Source organism: Contarinia nasturtii, unplaced genomic scaffold (assembly GCF_009176525.2).
Source record: "Contarinia nasturtii isolate CC-2019 unplaced genomic scaffold, AAFC_CNas_1.1 Cnas_scaffold_1037, whole genome shotgun sequence".
Lineage (NCBI taxonomy): Eukaryota > Metazoa > Arthropoda > Insecta > Diptera > Cecidomyiidae > Contarinia > Contarinia nasturtii.
Window position 1 is genome coordinate 6,429,983 of NW_022198383.1, and position 24,578 is coordinate 6,454,560.

A 24,578-nucleotide genomic window follows, 5' to 3' on the forward strand; every position below is an offset into this window, starting at 1 on the left:
TTCGATTGTACGATCCATTCAGTTGTATTATGTCCCACATAGTTAATTTCGAATTGAAAGAACTCAATTGGTAAAGTGTCTATTAAATTGGTAATGACAAAAGTAACATTGTAAATTTGAACAGGTAATCAATGTTAACTTCAATATTGATGAGCTGATTTACAGGAACATGTTGACTAATTTTCAAATTTTCATTGCAATCAAATGCATGAGCATACATGAGTATACATTTCTTCTATATGAACCCTTCGTATTGTGCATGTGTTGTGCATCAACTTTTTGATGCCTTTATCGCTTGAAAACATATTTCAGATGTGACGAAGTGGTCGTGTGCATTATGAGATTGATATATACATTTTATTCGGTGCGCAGTGCATTAAAACATAAAATTTCATTTCGAAGTTGTTTGCTGGCTTTGTAGATACCAAACGGACGAGAAAAATTCATTCAATTCGATTTAAATCAATGAAGCTTGAAATACCTATTATTCATGCGATGAAATATGATGATAAACCAAAATGTGCACATAGATGAAGCATGACACACATCGCTTTCGATATTCGCAAAATTTATTCGAAACTTATGAATCGTTTCTGTTTCAGTCCGGCTCTACTGCTCACATTTTCTGTTTCTATTCATCTCTTTCTCTTGTGCACGTTATTCTTTTGTTGGATTTTGTTGGATGCATAAATTTATTTATGAGTTTGACAACATTACAAACCGAAATGTATAATGTACAGTTGGTACGAATACGACTAACTCATATCAACATGCAAATCGAAAACAAAAACATGGACTTTTTCCACACTCCATCTCAGAGTGCGGGAGACACACACACACACACACGAGAAGAGGGAAAAAAAGAAGATTCGCCTCTCGCATTGACTTGCGGAGCAATCGAGCAAGAATAACAAAAATAGAAACAAGAAAATTCGTTATCCTTTGAGCTTGTGAGCATTGAGAATGGTTAAAATAAATATCGTTTACGTTTTACTGAAATATGGGACAGAGGCGACAGAGACGTCGGTCCGGAAGATTTTATGTTAAATTTCACACAATTGTTCGTTCGTACCGTGTGATTTAAAGACATCACTCACAGCCAGGAATATGTATGTGTATCTGTCTCTCGTCTCGTATGCGCTTTCGTTCCACTGGCACAAAACAATTTAAATTACTTTTCGTGTTTGGCGAAATTCCTCAGCACATTCTCGAAATAAGATAAATTGTGGCAAAACAACAGTCAGAGCAGTCAGAATAAGAGAGAGATGTGGAACGGTCCCAGTGCCTTTTCCAAATACGTGTGAGAGTGAGATGTGGGAGCGAATGCGATTGTGTGTGTGTGTGTGCCTGTAAATGAAAAACCATGCAGCCATAACGAATAACCCATAACATCATCTGATACGTATTGTTCTTGTGAAATGAGCAAGTGAGAGAGAGAGAGCGCTGTTGTTTTTATTGGTGTAAAAAAGCATAAAACTCTGTGTAGCGAAAAGAAAATTTAGTGTAGCACAACGCATTTTCACAACATACACACCAAAATAAATGAACGGAATCAATTTGACGAAGGATTTTCCAAATGCGCACTAACGCAGCACAGCTTTAATTAATAGTGTGACGCCGATGTTGTGCGTATGTGTAAAGCTTGTCTCGATTCGAAAATCTCTATATAAATAAAACAAGAATTTTAATGCTAACTCAGAATTAATCTCAACTTAATAAATATACAAGTGTTTTTTTTTCTCGGTGCTGTTTCAATTTCTAAATTTATATTAGAGTGGCGCTTTTCACACCCACTTCGTCATATAACCAATTTACCATTCGACATTTATTCGACACACATCATTTGAATTTGAAATGTTCAACAAACTTTAATGAAGAAAGAAAAACGATTTTATTTTTTGGCATCGGAAAATTGTTTGGACCCAAAATGACAGGATCAAAATCAAAATTACACGTTGTCCGACAATAGATATTTTGTTCTCACTACGTGTACGTGCGTATGTGTGTTATCGCAGGTGCGTTGGGGAATTGTTGTTCTGCTTTGTGCAAAATGAACAAGGTCCAAAATTGAGAACAATCATTCATGCATAACTAAAATGTCCATCTAATTAGAACATATGAATAACAATTGGATGTCATGGAAAATCACATTTACTCATTCTCTCCTTCAGATCAAAATCTATTCGGTCCGTCATATCACATGATACAATTTGATTTATTATTGTTGTTGGCGATGCGAAAGCCCATCATTTTGGAAAATTCAAATGCGGTGAAATCATCCCCTAGGAGCATCCCATTTCGGGTTACACTCAACAATGTGAAACTGATTAATATGTACGGCTCATTTTAAGTTTTGTTGGCAGATACACAACACCATTAATGCTTTCTTATGCTGTAATTGTTACGATATGGCTTCATTACACTAAATATGTGTTTTGCGGTTTCAATTGCATATGGTACATATCATTGGCTTTGAATTCATCATGTTTTGGCTTCGCTCGGGGTTTTTGTCATCACTTGCAATTAGTTTTCAATGTTTCTGCTCTATCCAGCTTATGCAGAAATGTTGACAATCTTGAATCGGAACAATAGAAATCAACACTGTTGTCGTCATTATCATACATGATGCTGGAAATTTAAATTGCATTTTTTTTTCTTAATGTCTTTAGAGTGAGAGAGATTACATATATTTTACAGACTAAACTGGCTGTTTTCTCACTTTTATTAGGATCAAAAAGTTGTTTTTTTAGAAGCTTTTAAAATACAAATTTTTTGACTTAAGATAAATGCATATTTGAATCGAGGCAAATATTTAAAATTGGGTATAAAAATCGAAATAGAAGAATCGCTTTCATCGATTCTCATCATTTAAATAAAAAAAAAAATGTCGGCAGCTTGTACTTGATTGTAAGAAGAGTCAAAGCAAGTGCGAGCAGAATATCATCAGACGGGGCATTTTTCATTTGGGAACGCCATTCGTTATTCGCAATATGTAATTTATTGTTGTACATACTTCGAAAAAGCGAAATAAAAGTGCACGAAGAAACGAAAAATAAAGAAGATCGTTTGTTTTCACACGCCAACTCCGTAAAATGTTGACGTTGAGAAAAGCGAACGACTGCAAACACCCTCATCCCGTCCAAAAACAACAACAACAATAAAAAAAGCTGATAAGTAATTTATTATGTGGTAATATTGAAATTCATATTTTATCACTTCCTTCTGCTTTAGCAGAAAAGTTGAAAATTTTTACAAGTGCAGCATGCTCGAAAAGAGCGTACAAGCGATGATGGTGGTGGCATAGACAAAACCCAACACACTTGCTCACACACAAAGCTAGTAAGTCAACTGCAATGGTTTCGCACAGAAAATATGTTATACGAAGTCATATCGAGTGTTTGCATTCATGTTGTTCCATAACGCTTTAGAAATGAAGAAAAAAAACCGTCAACTTTTTCAATGATATTAAGTGTTCACTTTTATCTATTGTTTGCAAGCATTTTGGAGTCCATTCGCTTTGCCATTGAGGAGAGCGAGAGCGAGAGAGAGAGAGAGAGAAGCACCAAAGCCAGAAAAACTTTGGCAAATTCGAATCGGAGAGTCGCATACATATATTAGAATCGCATTATGGGTTGTAACAGAACGGCAAAAACAGCCAACGTCGACAAATATCCGACATCAGTCTTGCAGAGAGCACATTACACTGCGTAAAAACACGTTTAAAAATTGATTTACACTACACTTGTGAAAATGTTAGAAAGAGCACATTCGGCCACATTATTCTCATCATTCGGCGTGAATGCCGTCATTCACTTCATATTCAAAAGTTTTTGTACAAAAAATTTCGACACAAATAAGCCAAATTTCTCGGTAAATCAGTTGGACAACTATCGTATTGGCCTGATAACACTCTCTTGCACTCGGCACAAGAAGAATTTAGAGAATTTTGGTGCCACTTTTCATTCAGTCTCACATATAATGTTAAGAGTTTATTGTGTCAGATAAAATCACATTTTAAAGCATATCGACAACTTATGTGACAAACAACCAAACAGAATAATGATAGCAAAGGTTCTATGTTGAATTTCTCGATTAAAAAAGAATTGTTGCTAGCTTCTCTTGTATTCAACGAGACAGAATCACTTTTTAAAGGGAGTTAATACTAGACACATGGTCTTGGAATTATTCAGTCTGAAAAGTATGATGTGCACATATGTATTACAAAGTGACAAATTAAAAAAAATCTCGTTTTTTTGCCAGCAAAAATGTGGTAATTTGTCTCATGCTTGAAACTATAGTTTTCTTTGTTTGAAGAATAGTAAGTGCTATTAGTGGTTGATGTGTTTTTAATCATTTTGCAAGCATTTGCCAATTCAAACAAACCAAGAAACCAGCCATACGATTGCAATGACTTTGTGCACAGTTGCTCAAATTATTACATTTTTCTGAATCCGCAACGAGCATCATATATATATTTTACCATAAAGGACGTAAGAAAGAAAAATGTTATCTTTTCCCACTTGCTATTGTTTTGCTTTTTACTTAGATGAGTAAAGCTATTTGGATTTTGTTTTTCTCTTGGTGTCATTTTTATTTTCTTGTGAATGTTCTTTGCACATACTAACACCCGATTTAATGCTCTATTGCTGGGTTTGTTTTTTTTATTCCCTTTTTTCGTTTGCATTGAGTTACTTGAGTAAAAACAATAACGATGTATATCGTTATTGGATTTTGCCAGTGGCAAAAGTCGCGCCCGCAAAGACGCAGGGAAAGCAAAGGAAGTGAAGAGAGAATGAAAATGGCATCATGGTGGTGAGGAAAAACAAGACCACATCAAGAATAACAAAACCGAAAATAAGATCTATCTATCATTGAATGCAAACGGAAATCCCAAGCACTTGAACCGATATGATATTTTTTGCCATTCTCTATCTGTTGGTTTCGTATTGATAGCAGTGAAACGTGTCATAGATTTTTATCCAGTGCTTTGTTATTGTTGACATTTTGATTTTTCATTTCGTCAGCATTGCAACCATTGCGACCGTACCAGTCAGGGCGAAAAGTCATTCTTGTTGCTCATTTTGCCCAACAGCACAGTAATGTGACTGAGTACGAGTTGCTTTCGGCATTTTATTCACCGATTTTTATTACCATAATCTATATGTTCGACACATACGCACAAATCACTTGCAAAGTGTCAGAGCATTTTATGTGACATCGAATTTTTATTTAGTTTTATTTGCCGATGCTCTTATATTTTTTTTACCCCTCGTTTGAAATGACTGCGACGATGGGTTGCTGTTTACCGGATTGTGTTGCTTATTTTCGGGGTTGATTATCGTCGCATGAGAACAAGAGACTGTCTCATGTGTCAAACTTTTCTAAGATGTTGAAATAAAGCGCCCAACATAATCGATGAAAATGTGCCAAAGATTTCAACATAAGTGGATCATTTACAGAACAGAATCGGGCGTAATGTGAAACACATATTTCGTGCATTTGATGTACTCGGTGCGAGAGTTCGAATCAATAAATTTTACAAAATGACTTTGTACACGTAAACACGCTCGCCTTCAATATAATGAAATAACAACAACAACAAACACTAATGCAAAAAAAAACTTCACCGAGAAGATCAATTTTTTCGTTAGTTTATTCAGGAATCTTTAAAATTGGTATTGAATCCATTGTTGTTTGATCTGGAATAAATGTTCGATACATTTAACCTCTTGCTCTTCCGATACATACAAAATCATGTATATATTGATACGCTATCAATATTCAAACGAGCACACGTTGAACGTGCATTCGCCAGAATCTTCACAAAATTCATTTCAAAATTCTATCGTGTCATGTTCTCGGGGATGAAATATTTATTCATTCAAACAAAAAAAAAAAAAGCTCAGAAAATCAGAAAAATTTCTCCATAATCGATATTCATCCTCCGTGTGAATAGGTTTTTGTGAAGACACTGTGTTCTCTTTGTTTGGTGTGTCGAGCGTGTGTCTCGCGAAATACTGGCTATAGCCAGTTTGATAGCTTTTGTATTAATTTTCTGTATATTTCGCATAAGCATCCATTTTTGACGTTTACATATTTTTTGCATATCATGACTATGCTCAATTTCAAGTACTAAACAGCTTAGATGCTTCTATCTAATTTTTAAACTCCGATGATGTTCATAAATTCACCTCGTTTCAGGCAAATAGGTGTGTCAAACAATGAAAAATTACGGGGATCATCGATTCCAACAACAGCACAAATTTAACACACTTGAGCTCTTGAGCATTTTTCTTTGAAAACTTTTGAGTTTCCTGGAAAAATTCGTTCGCAAAATCGAATTAACGCAATATTAACATATTCCGGGTAGGCAGTCTTGTGTTCAAACTCAAACACCTGTTTTTTTTTTCTTGTAAAGAATAGTATAAATAAGGCCGATGCTTTACAATTCATGTACTTGAGAGTATTATGCATACGCCTGAGTGCTCATCATTCACACGTACGTATAAAGTGGGGAGAGTGCTCGATTTTTTTCAAACACTCAATACGCATGCATATAAAAATTTATTGAGTGAGAAAAGCGGCTGAACTCAGTACATAACGAGACCTTTATCGCAATGAATGGCATGAATACGGAAACAGATTGAATTAAATGATTATTTTATCGAAAAAAATAAAATGAAGTGAACGAACATAAGCCAAAAACATTGACGGTGTGCCGAAGTAAGAAATACTTGTGCACACAAGGGAAATTTTTTTTAAACAACGATTATTATGACTAAAAAGTGTTTTATTATATTTATTTGCAGCAATTTCATTCACTTTTCCGCTTTTTAGTTGCTCACAAAAAAATAAACTGAACGAAATTTATCTTTGTGACTTTTTTTTCGTCGGAACGATTACGTTTATTAATGTCATTTTTTGGGCAGATAAGAATGAAATTATACGCAAAATGAAAATTATTGCCATGCACTTCCTTCTTTCCTGAATGGCACAGATGGATGGGATAGACTACTGTAATGGGCACAATGAATCATCCACCCATGATGAGTACAAAAAAATGAATTCATAAATCATTTGAAAAATAGTTAAGTAACGCGCGCTCATGATGCAATTAATTTGTGGATTATATTTTTAATGGTTCAAATTTTATTGATATATTAAACGAATGTTATGAGCATGTCATTATTTATTAGCAATAAAAAGAAACCGACAAGCTTACACTGAACTCACCTTGTCCCTAATATTTTATTGCTTTTTATCTTGAACCGACAGACATTCAAGTCAGTCGAAAGTCGACATTTTTCTTTTCTCTCTCTTTTTTTTACTTTCTCGATTTCGCATTCAGAGTGCATGGCCTCTGAACTCATGTGAATTCATTCATATACGAGCATAGTTTCCATAATTTATACCTGTTTAAAATTCAGCATTTAATGAAATGGTTATCAAGCCTATTCGAGGACGAATGAAAAAAATTGGAAAGAATTTTGAAAGGAAGTGAGCCCCCGACAAGTAACAAAACCGAAGAATGACGGGCTTGTAAAAAAATGAGTAAGCGGGAGAAAGAGAGAGAGAGAAAGGAAGAAAAAAGCGAAGAAACATGCGGAAAATTATTTACAATGGCAATGGTGTAATTCAGATAATGAAATAAGAATAACAACACACTGAAGAAAATTAAATTTGCATTTTTTCACCATAAACTGTGAAAGAGGCAGACTCGTAAGTGGCAGATATTCGTGCGATATGAATATGAAATGGGAGCCGCCACTCACCTACACAGCGACAACACGAATTGAATCGGTTGAAATAGAAGAGCAAAAAAAAATTGTATACAGAAAACCAAAACAAATATTTTATATATATCTTTGTGCCTTGCCACATTTTTTTCTGTTGCCATTCCACTTTTTATTTGCAGTGTATTTCGTTCCGTTTTGGTGTGTTCTTTTTTTTTCATTTTGGAAATTCGGAATGACGGGTGATGATGCGCTGATACCAGTTATCGTTATGCCATGTGAAAGCAACAAGAAAACGAACGATTCAAAAAGCCACGGAAAAAAAGAGTTGAAGCAAACACAAAAATTGTTAATATGCTCGCACTGTGTGTGTAGTATATGAGCTATAGCGCGTTGTTATGTCAGTGGCATTTCCGATTGCCGTTGCTACCTCGGTAGATGTTGTTTGTGAAAATACTGACAAAGAGTTTCAATTTATTAATATTTCATAATGGCCAACGAATTTCTAATGCAAGCAATGCGATCTGTTTGTTGCCTCTGACTGCATTCATCGACAAAATATATACGATGCAAAGACAAACATTATTCACTTCAACTCATACTTGCACCGAACTTGCTCTGAATGATAAGCGAATAGTAATGGTGGTGTATAGTGGAGTGAAGTGGGTGAACGATTTTTTTTTTAAATTCTGAACGAGTTCACCTTTTGCAACACTGTTACTAATAAATAAAGAGAAACTCTTCATATTTTTGTATTTCGTTTGCTCGAACCTTTTCCGCAAATGATTCATTTTTCAGTGTCTGTGTGTGTGTGCACAGTGGAAATGCGTGAATTAGTTATTTCTTTCACCGTGTAATAATGTGTTTGGATTTTGAATGTTGCCTTCTCTCAGCACATTGAAAACGCTTTTTGTCGATGGTACTTTGTTCGCTTGGCGTGCTTATTTATTTTCTTTGCCATTCATAGTCAGTGAAGAGAATGAACACAAGAAAAAAAAAAAAAATTGAATGCTGAAACCAATGAACCTTTGACTTTGAAATAAAATGAATAAAGTGTATTCGTCGCTTTGTGTTACGTAGTTGCAGATAAAAAAAAATTAGCTTTGAAAATTGGCCATGAATAACATTGACCAATTTTTTAAATTGGCATTCAGTGGCCCAAATGGAAAGCATAAAATCATTGACAATTTTTGTGTTTGCACGCATTATTTGGATGTGTCATAACAGATTCGTGTTTCCACGCAGTGAAATGAAAATCTATACCTTTACAAAATAACAAAATTGTTCGTCCCTTCACATTTTGACCCCCCAAATTGAATAGGTGAAACGCTCGAAATTTATTTTTAAATGAAATTTTCATTAAGTTTTGTCATTATCATTTTTATTGGACCTTAATAAAGTTTCACCACTGTTGTTCTCTCATTGTCGCAAAGGATGTCATTTAAATGCCCATCCTGTCGATACAACGTGCCATGGAATTTTAGCTAATGATTACTTTTCCGTATTTGTCACTTTTCTTTACGACATTCTTCCGTATTCAACGAAATTGGCTCATGCTCAGCGTTTGTTCGCATTCATATATATCTATACACACACACTTAAAAATGTGTTTCGTTTTTTAATTAAATTCTATTTCATTCAACAAAGGATATTATGCATTCGATTCAAAACGCGGCCTATCTCTCTGTGTCGATTTTTCGCCAACTCCGAAATGTCGTAGACAAAATGCACAGCGAAAAACATTGTGTTTGGACATAAATTCAATTTGTGTAACATTTTGGCCACAAAGTAAATGTTTGAGCAAACAAAATTAGATTTCACACGCAAATTAATCGATTCGAATATTTCAACGTTACAGCATAGGGAGCGAGTCGAATGACAACGAAAAACGATTTATCAATTTTAAATTTATTAATTGTTTGGTTTTGGTGCCAGTTTTTGGCTGTGTACAGCATGCATTCACACAGCCGATTATTATTGAAATCAGTCGCTTAAATGAAAGTTTATCAACCATCAGATAATCAAAAGTGAATAACTTGTTCCGTCTTCAGCCGACACAAATGTGGCAAGGAAAAAGCAGTCACGCGAACACCCAACAATTCAAAGTTCACAATTCACAATTCGCACAATTCAAATGGGAAACGGAAAACAAATGGAAGTATTTGCCAGCATGTTTCGTTTGCTCTGTGTGTTGTGCGGTATGTTTAACCTTTTGTATGGGGAAAATGCCTGTGGCAAATATTCGGTATACAGTTTTGTTTGTCGATAATACCAGTTAAACGCTTTTGTGTTTACGTGTGGATGAAATGTGCTAGTGATTAGGTAACAGACGGATGTTTCACGCGCGAATCGTGAAAAATACTACTTTGTTGAGCTGTGTGGATATTGTGGTTTTATTGACTGACACGGTGTAAAGTAAATCTTGTTATGTTTCAAGTTGAATTGTTGAATAAAAAAGTTTGACCAATACTTTTGCAATCCAATAAATAACAAACTTCTTCGTTCGTTCGCTCGGTTTTTTTTGTGGTTCGACACGCAAGAACATACTGCTTGTTAAAGTTTGCACCGATGGATCTAAGAATTTTCAAGCAAATCTGTTTGATTTTTTGGCAGCATTCGAAGTTCAGGGCATTTATTTGGATCAAAGAAAAGAACGACTCCTTCCATTTATTTTCCGACGATATAAATTGCTTTATTTATTACTTGTGATCATCAATTTCAAATTCAGAATCAGTTGCCATTTTCGATTGGAATTTTAATGGTGGCGCTCAGATTTGTTTGGGCGCTGTAAAAACAAAACTGGCATTGTACGGAATCTTATGTACGGATTGAAGATCAAAAGTCATGTATATTCATTGTTGCATTTCTTTGTATCAAAAAGCCGACGGATGAAAAACACGAATGAAAGTAGAAAATATTTCGCTCACATGCCGAAACGTTTCCGTTCGAATCGTTATTTATACTCACACCTTAACACCGAATAAAATTTACACCGTCTTGTCGTACTTCATTTGGTATCAATTTCAACAACAAGCATTGCTCTTGAAAGTGCTAGAAATCGCTGCAGAGTATAAAGCTATGTTGTGTCGGTGAAAAGCGTGAACATGTAAAACAAAGCAGCAGACGCAGAGCACAAATAAATACGACAGAGGAATCGCATGTCGACGACGACGATACGTATGTAAGCTGATGTATTTTCATGTTCTTTTGGCTTTTTCGCTTTTCTAACGCCACTTTTTCTGCTTTTTTTGTCGTCACTTCAAACAATCTTCAATTGCGGCGATGAGATAAAAACACAAACACAAGGAGAGAGAGAGAAAGAGAGAGAGAGAGAGAGAGAGAAAGAGGGAGAAGGATGAAGCAGAAGTTTGAGAATGAAAAAGGGCTGCAATCAATGTACCACAGTGAAGCTATTGTTGGATTTTTCAGTGCTCGGAATTTTGGCGTACTTGAAATTCACTTTATGCACTGTATTTGTTTTTTTTAGATATACTAAGCGTTGTTATAAAAGAAGGTTTATGCTGTAGAATTGGAAAGCTTCGAGTTGTATTCAAAGTTGAGCAGTAGTACCCGTGTTGAGAAACGCTGATGTTGACACTGTCTGGCATTCTCAGCGACGAAATGAAAAATGTTGTAGTACATAATTTTTTTTCTCGACCAACTTCAACACAAACCCAAAACGGTTGCTCGTTGCTCCATTGAAATACGCAAACAGAAAAACGTGGACACGCGCAGCCAAAAAGACAAAAACCAAATAAATCGTACACCAACCAATGCCAGAAAAAAAAATTAATGAAAATAAAATAAACAGAGGAAAAATAGATGAAATAATGCTGGATGGGAACCGAGAATACAGTGGTATTGCTGCACTTTGGGTAAATGCTGATGGAGAAGTATTACATTGGAAAATTTCGGTTGAAAATAAGGACTGTTTTTTTGTTTTTATTCGAATTTATGATTCTTCCTATTAATAAAATTGTTCAAAAAATAGATTATGCCAAATGAAACTATGATCTTTTGAAACATGATTTGGCTTACCGCAAATGTATTAAAAATCGCAAAAAATGTTTTTTGGTCACGAAAATGAATTATACCAGGGGGACATCTACAACAGAATTTTTTGAAACATATTCAGAAAATTAGTGCTCAATTAGTGCCCGTGATTTTCCCGTCATATCTCCCCTTTTGCAATATATTATTGCTGACTTCATGACACCCTAGTGTACATAGATAGAGAATATTGAGTCAAATGTTCTCATATGAACAACGATTAATGCATCCTGCAATAAAACAAATTAAACATTCTTTTCTTATTCTCTTACATAAATCGATACCCAGCCTAATATGAATAATTTTTCAAATAATTTCCCCAATCCACTTTGAATTACCAGACAGGCTTATTAATTTGTAAATTAGCTTTTATTTCTCATTGGCTGCGGCTAAAAAAAAGAAAAATCTGTTGAATTCGAAACGTAGAATGTGAAAAGGACGTATTTTTGTTCTTGTCTAAATGGATTAAAACACGATTCAAGATTCACTGAAAATCATTTAAGCAAATGAGGTCTAATGCCCAAACAAACGGAAAGTAATTTTTCACACATCAAAGAGTCCTTTCAATTCAATGTGTTTGGGTTGGCTTTTCATCAGTAAGAGGATAATACTTTTTACCTTCAATTTACTAATGCGTATCAAATAGCAGATAAACGATCTCTATCGTTTGCCGAATCCCATTAAAACGTTACATTTCAAAAGCCTCACTTTGTTCAGACATTTTTTCTTTACATGCATAATATACCATATTGATACGTTGATGGCTGTTCCATTAGGTCGAATCAGACGGTTTGTATATTTATGATTTATTTCTGCTGAAAAAAAAAACTTGATGACGAAATGTGAAATGGAATATTTTAATTATTGCCATGATTCGGAATACGTTGGTACTGTCAAAAAAATATGCATTCCCTTTACAGCAGACACATTTTGCAATTGATAAAAATATATCAATCCATAGACTGTAGAAGTATTTTGTTTCAGTCGCAATTCATTTTTATTTGCATTTTTATGGATATATCAAGAGCAAAGTTGCTGAAGTTGAACACGCTTGTTAGTCTATATATGATGTAAAGAAATCTCTATAGGTACAGATAATTCTTCATATTTTCACAGTTTAATTTTCTTTAATAAAAATTCGGCTTCTTGCTTACCACTCTCTCAATGCATTTCCATTTCTCTCTTCTTCTTTTTTTCGTTGTATTTTTATCATCCACATTGGAAGTGCTTTACGTGAAATGCTTTACATTTCTCTCTAGTTCTAAATTTGAAACCTTACAAACACTGTACTGAACAAAAAACACTCAATCGTATAAATAAAATGCCAAGTGTATTACTCTATTCAGTATGCAGTGCTGAAGATGAGCTGCGAAATGGAGCAAAAAAGAAGAATAACCAGCGACAGAGTAAAAAAGAAAGAAGAATGGTAACGTTGCGAGATATGAATTTAAGTGCCTTTATAAAAACAAGCACATCCAGACAGAAACGGCATTCAAGCTTCTTGTTATTATTATTTTTATTATTTGTATATCTTTGTCGAAAATAGAGGACCATTATATCGCATTGTGCGTCAAAGAAGCAGCCCAAATCGACACTTTTTGCCAATACAATCATTCTAGCTTTGCATTTTTCGAGCTGCGTATTATACGTTTCTTTTTTTTTCTCTGTCATTCATTCCGTTTAATGTGCGTACACACGGAACGTGTTGCAGTAATGAAAGAAGAGAATCAGTCCAAAAAAAGATGATGGCGTATTGTAGAAAAGAACATTCTATATCATTGTTTACACAATGCTTTTGAGAAACGGTGTGACGAATTGATATTTTTATTTACATCAAAAATTGAATTCAAAAGTCAGAGAGATTGATTATAAATTTCCAGTACTCTTATGTAAACTTTCTCGATGCCTTTGTAAGATAAAATTTATTGAATTGCTTATGAAAATACATTCACAATCAATCTTTAATTCGAAATAAACCGCATTTTAATTGTTATTCGAAAAAATTTAATCGAAATTTGTTGAATGCATATTCGCCTGAGCAGAAGAAGTATGTGAAGCCAGTAATGACGTTCTGATAAAATTCAAAAAACTTTAGACAAAAGCCATTGGTTCAGCATGAACGTGTAGCATATACATTAATGGTCCAGATTTCATGCGTTGTGAGCGTGAGTCATAAGTTGACTTGTGTTTTTGTTGTGTTGCAGTTTTTCATCCATGGTTCTGTATGACCCCTGAATTCCGAATTATTGTTGTGCGAGTTCGAATGTGAAGTTAATGAGTTTCTGCTATAAGCGTTGACGTAAATCACAAAAGCAACAAAGGAAAATGTTGATAATTATTGCATTTGGTGAATTTTTTTGTTGTTGTTGTGCGAATGAATGTTGTAGCACATGTGTGAGTTGGCATAACAGACATTTATACAATTTCCACTTGGGTCAACGTGAAATGCGCGTTTTTATTTCGACACTTCTTTTGCAATTTCATGCTCGTTTTTTTTACGTATGTTTGTATTTTTTTCCTTTCGGCGTCGCTCATTTGAGCGTGGATAGAAAATTTGCACTCATTATATATAGTTTTTCTAGAGCTGCTATATGAATTTGTGTGTAACATCAGGAAAAGGGAGTCGGAACATTTGTTTGTGTTCATAATTAAACACATATCACAAACTTTTCGGTGTTCCATTTTTCGGGAAGCTGCTGCTTCAACAGTTTCATGTGCGAAATATGCTTTGTGGTGGTGAGTATGCAACTCTTTTGGTCAATGCGCAAAATTTAGCCGAAACATAAAAATATTTACCATACACAGTACACGGAGACACACACATAAATACCCATAGAGCAAAAAATGCAGCCAGAGTGGACAGAAGCCGCCAACGGTCACCGAATAATGGAAATAAAATACAACAAAAAACATATATAATAAAATAAAGCTTGCGGTTTCACAGTATTGCAATGTGGAAAAAACTATTTTGGAGACAACGGGTAAAAAAAATGAAGGAAGCAAGCTCATGTAAAATTATGTATGTGATGCGACAGTCACTGCAAAATCCCAAAAATGTTTGGCATCCACTAAGCAAGTGATGGCAGTGAGTATCGTGTGCATTATCGTCACATTTCATTCTCATTCGTTTTCGCATACCTTTGTCGGATTCATTGCATTCTTTTGCCAAGTGTTTGAGTGGTTTTTGCTCGAGTATGTCACAGTTCATAAAGTTCAAGCGTGTTAGCTATTTTCACCAAAACAAGAGATAAAAACACAGCAGAACGAATAGACATGAAAGCGTGTTACGATACTGGTGTTTAAATAATTCTTTGTGCTGGATTTTTTTTATTTCTCGAAATTCGGTTAAGAAATAGTGCTAAGTCGGCTGTTTCTTTGTCCGGTTAGATCCAACGCACATATAGAAAGGTGGTTAGAGAGTCAAGTCTTATTGTCATTTGTTACGAAAGTTTGGATGGCCAAATTATCAGTTGTTTCATGTAACAGCAAGTAATTCTGCGCCTAGACTTGCCGTATATAGTGTTTCCACTTGGTGATTGCATATAAAACTTGTGAAATTCGTCGCCCATTGAATACATAACGTGTATAATAAACAGATTGGTGTTTGAGGACGATAGAAATTCAATGACCTGCTGAAAGCGATGATTGTACTTGCTCATTTCATAAAAGGTAAACGCTCACTGACATCGAACCGTAAAATAATATTTACCCATTCCATATGCACCAACTGTTCAAATCGAACTCTCATTCCTACCCATGCTTATACTCCTCTATCTTCAAATGCCCGTACACGCCGAGCACAACTATCATATCCTCGATCATTTTTCTCAGTCACGTAGTGCAATCCAATCAAAACCACACACACTCACCAATCGCAACTCTGTATTGCAAGCGAGTGTATGTGTGAGAAGAGTGTCGAAGTGTACACAACTTATAAATATATACACACATACACAAGTTTGTATTGTTGCTGGTGCGACGTTCAAAAAAGAAGAATATCAAATGAAATGAGAAACATACAGAAAAAAAGGCGATACGAATAGAGAGAGAAAAACAACGAAAAGTAAACTACTTTTGTCTATCGACATAATTCAAACGATATCAGAGCACTTTAATCAGTTCTCGGTGCTTACACAAACACATACGATTCAAGAAAAACTTTTGTCCATAGAATTCTTTTTTTTTGCCGATGTTTTCAGTTTAACGAAATAGCAAATACGCACCGAAACTCGGAAACGATGAAACGCTACATGACACGAATTGACTTGCACAGAGAGAAACCCACAGTGAGAGAGAGAGAGTGTGTGTGAGAGAGAGAGAGAGAGAGAGAGAGAGAGAGAGAGAGAGTGGGAGAGGTAGAGAGATAAAACAAGCGGGAAACAGGACAACAACAACAATTCAACTCAAGCACCGCAATTCAATGTCGCACAATTGGAAACACGACAGAGGATTACATTCGAATAAATTTCCCATGGAAACAATATCAATAAATTTGTTTGGTGCGTGTGCATTTTCAATTAAGCGAAAGTTTTAATAGTCAGTTTTGTTCCACAAGTATACCCGGATCACAAAACTTGGAATTAAAGTGAGACCGAGAACAAGAGACGAAGTACAAGCTTCGAGCACCTTTGACTTATTGAGCGAAATAAAGAACGTGGCGTGACGTGGCGGAAAACCCCGGTGATCCGTTGTACTTATTTGATTTTATATGGCTTCAATGAATGTTACACACGCGTCTCACTTTGTTATTTTGCAATTGAATGACGGATTGCGGAAACTTTGCTGGTTTGTTACACTTTGATGTATTTAAAAGTTAGGATGAAAATTTTATTATCAACTTTTGTTGTAGCTACTGTTTGTTTCGGGTTGTTTCAACACTTCTAATCGGTGTCACATTTCCTTTCGAAGGTGTTGTTTATCTCACACTCTTTTGTTTTTTTTTACGTCTCTATTTTGGTATATGTATCCGACATCTAACAAAATAAATCAAATGCTAATCCAATTTTAATTTAAATTCTTATTCGCATTCACATTCCTCTGCATATTTGTCATTCATTTTCAACAGATATTTTCAATTTATAAAGAGGTATATGGAAATATTTCAAACAAATTTGGATTGTCATTTGATAAAACATTGCATTCACAACAACTACAATGACATCTTCTATATTTGCAATTTCTAATCTAATCAAATCTGACTACTCGAATTAAGTCCTGAAGTGCAATAATTTTTTTTGGTCATATATATTAACATATTTTGATTGTCTTATAAATGCTAAAAGCTTATTTCCAATGCAAATGGTGTATGCTTTTAGTTGCATATGATTCTATGCCATGATGATAACAATAAACGGTAAAGCCAATGAAAAACTCGGATTTCGGCTCAAAATAAAACCAACACAGCTGGAGATCAATCGAAGAAAGGCAAAGTTTAATTATTTGCTAATTCACTTGACCTGATTTAGCTTCGAGCTCATTAAATATGAACCAAGCAAACCACCGTTCTTCACATTTCCGTCGGCAAACGTTTGCGTCGCAACACAAATCCAGACACATTAATCCAGACAAAAACAATTCGACAAAATGAAAAAAAAAATCGACAATTTTTCTCATTGCTCACCGTCTCAAAATACTTCCAAAAAAAGCGGAAAAAAGACGAAGGTGGTGGCGGAGAAAGCGGAATAAACGCTGTTGAAAGCATTCGAGAGACAATGGTAAAAAAAATTGTCAAGAGACTAATGAGAATTGGAAATGTGGCAAGGCTCCTTGGCTCAATGTCGACAAATTCGAATAAATTTTTCTATTTATTTAAATTTTCCACTGACAAGTCACATGCGGAATAAATATCGCAATCCACTTTATTAAATTGATACCATACCCACGTCGGACAAAATGTAAACACCATTCGTTCTATTTTTGTTGATTCGGTAGCGAATAAAAAAAATGTGGAAAAGCAAAACGTTGTCAACATTAATGTTGGTTGATGATTTTAAATCAATATTTTTCATCCTCATTTCCACACAATACGGTACGAATTGCATGGACGAATGGATTAACACAAATTGGCTACAGAGCTTTAATTGAAGAGCTATGACTTCGAGCTAGATAAAGAGCATTCGATTGGAAACTGTTGAATGAGAAACTACAATAAACATTACACCATTAGACATAAACGGCATTCATTTGCACATTGATCATAACTCATGTGTTTATCATCAAAATAAGGCCACAATTTACAACATAAATCATAGCAGAATATTTACAATGGTTTAGTGCAAATGTATTAAAATTATATAATCTCAAAAGTTCTCAATGGTAATCCATTGTGGCTTATGTGTACGATTTAAATTTTGACATGAATTTCTCGGGGAAAATGCAAATAATTATTTTGATACCAATCACAAAATTGGCCATGATACTTAAGATGTGAACGTTGAACGAATCGAAATATGGTCGTTTTGTTAGAAATTGCCATATTGCGAGTTATTTTTCATATTAGCAAAAGGCAATATTTTACTTCATTTCCAAAGATCATTTAAATTTTCATCACAAACGCGCAATTCATTTTAAAGCATCGAGCTGAATATTATATTTGAAACTAATTAAAAATTCCATTCACTCCAAATTCCTTGTTAGGCTTTCTGTCTTTTTCTTGGCGCAAAAACATTCCTTCGTCTTTAATATGGTGAAGAAAAAAAAACAGTAAACTGAAGAGAGAGTCAAGTGTTCTTCTCCTCACATTGTGATACATATATATTCATTTCGAAACAATAACGATTGAGCTCGAAAGGCGAATCGCATCATTTGGCCAGTTGATCGAAATTGAATGAATGTAAAGTGGAAAAAAGGCCAGTGTATACACTTACACACATAGAAGTCAATTAAATATTTACTGTTAATGATGCGGCACAATTTTCCTCGGTCAGAATACGTGGCAGGTATGCCGAAATACATTAGGAAATTTACAATGCTGTGTATTTGTTTGCCATTCTCGGTTAGACATTTCCCATATCGACGCACAGACATGCATTAGGTGTTCACACACAAATTCATTAATTCATGTAACCTCAGCGCGACTACGAATACAGACACTCTCAAATAAAATAAATGAATGATTCGTCTGTTTTCCCATGTTTTTCATCGGAATGAATTTGTGTGTTGGTTAGAGAGAGAATGGCAACGCACATTCATTTGAACACAGTACTCGTATAAACATTTCAAACGACAAAGTAAATAGCATTTTATCGTTTACAGATAGAGGAATAAGTTGGTAAATGTGTTTTGCTGTGTGTGGTTTCGTCATTGGCAGATTGTGGTGGTATTCAAAATTTCGTTTTGTTTGCGAATACCGAGTAATGCCGGTGCACAATTTACCAACGTCAATATGTTTGCGTGGTTTTTGCTTTTTACGGTACAAATATTTCTCTGAAAGCGACAGCATCTCCATTGTATTTGCATGCAGAGAGCAACGTTGATCTTGGTTATATCTAACACAAGTCATACGTTTATTATTGTTTTTGATGCGGTCAACTCAACCAGCCTGGAAAATGCACACCAAAAGAACAATCTTTGTTTAAAATCAACATTTTCTATTCTCTTCTCTTTTTTTCTCATTTTTGTTCAGTGCATAAATAAAACATTCATTTTTCGATAATTTGATATATTTTTTCTACAAAGTACGGTTTATGATATCAACCCCAAGAAATAATAGTAGGTATTTTATTTGTTTTTTTTTTTTTCTCCCGAAGCATTCTCCGCGGTAAAACATGGTGCAAAGTCATAGGCAAATGAGAATACGAATGGAAAGTTTGCAGGGACCGTGACTCAGGACGATTTCATTAAAATAACTTTAAACGTGAAAAACGCTTTCGGCGTTGGAATAAAAAAATGATCAACCAGAATTACTAATTCAGTGTAAATATGCCAAAAAAAGAGTGTGAGACGTAGGTAATGAAAGCAACCGACTGTGTGAGCTAGGTGAACTGACGGAAACGCAGCAGTGGCAGAATTGAAAAGTGGTATTATAAAGTGAGCGCAGGAGCGACCAAATAAATAAGAAATTGTGTGCGAGTATCAATTTCACGGTTGGCGATTTCTTCAGTGAATGGCGGAAAAAAATTCAAACAGTAATATGATGATGACTTTTGCAATTTAAACAGTAAACTTTAATTGCAATATAATAAAAAACTATTAATAAAACTTTGTTTTTGCAATCAATTCCATTATAGAATTCAGATAAAAAACATTTGGCGCAAACAAAATATTTCGTTCTAAAATTTACTTTGCCTAATTTTCAATCAAAATGGTCTTCTTTCGAATTTTAATCAAATTTTCCACACTTTTTCAATGAAAAAGTTGATTGAAGCAATGACTCGCCAGTCTGTTGGCATTTTTGAAATGTACAATTGATTCAAAAGTGTGAAAATAACACATCTTACCATTTGTAATGAAAATTGAAATAAAAATTAACACCCTCTTGTATAGCCCAAAGTTAAAAGCAATTGCAAGAAATAAAAAGCAACCAACAGTGAAAAACTTTATACATTTAACTGGATGCGTTCTATGCATTTCAGTTCCGGCGGTTCGGATGTGTAGATAGATATTTTAATAAAATGAAATTTAATTTTCCAGTGAACATACAAATAGTCGATGCGAGTCGGAGGGCGCGCAAGCTACGTGAAAATGGCACAAAATTGTTTTTAACATGGTTTGAGTATGTTGATTTCATATGTGAATTGTTTCGTACTTGTGAATATAAAATCTGCGCTGTGAATCTCTCGATACGGTCAAAATTGAATTTTGACGGTAACTCTCAAAATGCATAACACGCGTCTCTATCCATTATTTTTGCAATGAGTTTCGTTTTATGATGCAAACTATTCTTTTTTTTTCATTCGCTCGTTCCCTTGCTCTAATTTATTTTCGTCCCGCTGGTTCATACGTCTGTCTCGTTCAGAACATAAATTGCTTTCTATTCGCCGACAGCGCAATCATAATAATAACTCGAACAAAACGCACAAGCATTTAATGCACCTTCACAACAATAGTTAATCAACAACATTTTGGATCAGCAGGGAAAAACAATTGTGAATAGAATCGATGTTCACATTGAATGGTATCACGACAGATAGTTGTGTTTTTTTCTGATTCAGTCACTCACCTCATCTCGCCTCGCTTCAACGTACAAAAATCGTACAAATGTTCAAATGGTGAACAGTTAAAGTGTATGAGATTTTTAATTGATAATTTATTTACAGGGTGGGCCAGAATAACTGCAATTTTTTTTCGCACCTATGTAGATACTACTATAATAACTTTCCAGTCACTCTTTTGTTTACCGTTATGTTTATTCATGTTTTGGTTATCCACTGTGATGATGCACATTATTGCGCAGTTCTTGTTTACTTTGCTACAATAATGGATGTGAAACGTCAACTCGTTTTGAATTTGCATAAAAAAGGTTTGCGACAAATTGATATTTTTCGGAAGCTTCAGATCGACAATATCAGTTTGAATTTTATTCATCGCACCATAAAACGATACAAGGAGCGTGGAACTGTCGATGTGAAGCGAAAAACGGGCAGAAAAAGATCTGTACGAACAAAAGGTCTGGTCCAAAAGGTACGAAAGAAAATTCTTCGAAATAACAAAAGAAGCGCCAGAATATTAGCTCGTGAGCACAATATCAGTCGATCTTCAATGCGACGAGTGTTGAGAGAAGATTTGGGAATGAAACCATTCAAAAAAACCCGAAAACATGGTTTGACAAAAAAAAATAAGCAAGATAGAAAGCGAAAATGCAAAGAGCTGCTAAGCCGGGCCGCAACCTCAAACATCGTTTTCTCCGACGAGAAGTTGTTCCTTTTGCAGCCAAGTCTCAATGCGCAAAATGATCGTGTTTACGCAGCGACAATTGAGGACATTCCTGAAGATGATTTAGTCGTTGAACGATATCAAAATGTGTCAAGTGTCATGGTTTGGGGCGCCGTTTCGGCCGACCACAAATTTCCCCTTGTTTTCGTTGAAAGTGGCGTTAAAATATTGCGCAAAAAATTGTTGCCACACGCCAAAAAAGTGTTTGGTAATGAACCATGGGTGTTTCAACAAGATGGGGCACCGTCACATCGAGCAAACAGAGTGCAACAGTGGTTAAAGGAAAATGTGCCTGATTTTATTGACAAAGACGAATGGCCGCCATCGTCTCCAGACTTGAATCCATTGGATTATTTTGTGTGGGGCTACATGCAATCAAAGTTAAATGATCTGAAGATTACGAAAACCACAAAATTGGATGCATTTAAAAAGAAAATCGTCAAGATTTGGAACGATATTCCCATCGAAATGGTGCGGTCCGCGTGTAAATCGTTTTTACGACGTTTGCGTTTGGTGATCCGTGCAAACGGAGGAAGAATCAAAACCAAAACATGAATCTAAAATTTTGGACCCTATTCTAAATCCCAATAAAGTTTTCATTCAATTTTAGTAAAAAACAATACTTTTTCTGAGCACATATAAAAATTGCAGTTATTCTGGCCCACCCTGTATACGTGCATTTTGTTTTTTTTTTTATTCAGGCACTCGTTTCGATTTTGATTTTGTTTGAATTTCGAACGATATCGACGTGAGCGGTGATTTTTATTTGTGGACCGTAATTCGATACAAAATTATCGATAAATGATTGCTGAATAAATTCTTGCACATAATGGATCACATCATTTTCCGATTTGATGGTTAAAACCGCACGCAACATATGTATGTATATGAATGATGTCACCGAGATATAATACGGGAAATACACCGAATCGAACATGAAACATCCCGAAACCGATAGAGAACCGAGTCAAACACGGAGAAAATTGGTTTTTGATTTTAAACAATGTACATTATTAATACAAATAGAATTCCACAATTTGTTATTAGATTAAGCTGATTGCGACAGCATTTACAAAAGTGTCTAATTAAAATGATTGAGTGCTAGATAATGACTTGATTGTTTGATAATGAAGCGCAAATTATTCTTTAGTGCAACTTGATTCAAATTTTACCTCATCCTATACGATGCGGTCATGCACTTGGGCGAAACGTTCTAAAGAACTAACGAACTGAATATGTTGAAACTTTGAATTCGGTGTGTGAAATGGAAGTCGACAATTCAGAGGGGAAAAAAGTTGTTATTTATTACAATCCATTTTATGAAAATTTGAAATCTGTTTAAAACTAGAAACTATTACAACAAACATTTCAACAGATCAATTGTTATTTGTTTCAATTTGTTTGGTATGAAAGTTTTGTAAGCTCTTCTTCCACTCCGTTCATTTTGAATAACATAAAAGTTGTTAGCATATAAATGATCAACCATTTAACTTTATTCAATTGAAAAATACAAATTGGTCCAAAGTTAAAGGTTACACTTATCGGATTGTCACAGCAAAAAAGGTGAAACATTTCAATTTTTTCTTTCATTTCAATTCTTTGGTGCGCTTTTTGAAAAAAAAAACTAAAATTAAGTGAAATTTACTTGTAAATAACTTGTTTGGTGAAGATGTTTATTTTCATTTTTCCCATGTGTATGCTGACCCCTCGTATTAATTGCGTAATTCGAATTTATGTGGGCTATCTGTTCACCATACATTGGATTAACAGTTTATTATTCGATTACAGCTCTTTTTTTTCTTTTCAACAATAATAATTAAAAAATTGGTTCGATTTTCAGTTACTGCAAAACAAATGATGTTGACATACGTTTTTGTACGCTTTAATGCTTGTTAATTTGTGTATAAATACTCAAACAAACAACAACCCGAAGTGAGAGTCATGTATTACAAAGGAATTATATTGTTTTCTCCATTTTTTCATGGAAAACAGAATCAAAATAAATTTTTTATCTTAAAAAAAAATGTGCAAGTACTTGATAAATTATTCCTGGATGATATCGTCGAATGCTGCTAGATTGTTGTTGATAGATTTAACTTTGTTTTATTGTATAACTGATAATATTTCACTTGGTATTTATTGAATACGAAGACAATTCAAAATCCAATTCAGTTAATTCCATAAATCAATTCGTATCAATATTTAAATTGTTAGAATATATTGTTTTGTTAATCAATTGTATTTAATTTTTCATAATTAAAATTCCACCAAAACAGCACATTTATAATTTGGCCAAAAATTTCACTGGGCTCAGATGTTAATTTACAAAAGTCGTACAAATGAATTATTATTTAAATCTGTATCTCTTAATTGAACGATCGATTTTTGTGATTTTGTAAACAAATTGTATTATTGGTTGTAAATTTTACATCAATGCAATTGAAAATTTAATGCGAACACAAAATCTATAAATATTTTTGGAAAAAACGCTTGCACTAAACACTTCGATTATATCAAAAAGCGTTCAACGTATTATTTAGAAAACCATTTTTAAATCACATGACACAATAAAACCCCCATGCGCGACACAAACGCTACCATTGCAAATAACGTACTGAAGTTTGGAGTAGCGTAACGTTGAGTTAAATATTGAAAATACGCATTCAGTTGGATGGCGTGTTTTGCTTCATGCTGTATGCGCGCGTTACATTCAATTTGAACTCGACTTTTTGGCAATCATTCTATGTGCAGCATACGGGCTTAGTGGCGTAGCACAGAGACTAGCATTCATTGAGTCTGTGTATTTACAACATATCCGTTTTTTTCTTCTTTCATTTTATCAATTTAGAATGATGGAAAAATTTGTTCATGATTGCATTGCAAGCGGCTCGACCTTATATTTGTTTTATTCATTCGAAAGCG

The 24,578-nt window shown here is 34.5% G+C and overlaps 1 protein-coding gene across 2 annotated transcripts in view; it reads right to left on the bottom strand.

Annotated features, from left to right (window-relative positions):
- The window catches only part of LOC116343890 (protein amalgam), a 37,439-nt gene extending 13,196 nt beyond the window's left edge, over nucleotides 1-24,243 (bottom strand). For both annotated transcript variants that reach the window (XM_031772195.1, XM_031772193.1), the window contains exon 1: nucleotides 23,692-24,243. The gene's annotated coding sequence lies outside the window, so the exon portion shown is untranslated. The remainder of the gene's footprint in view (nucleotides 1-23,691) is intronic.
- Between the last annotated feature and the right edge of the window lie 335 nt (nucleotides 24,244-24,578).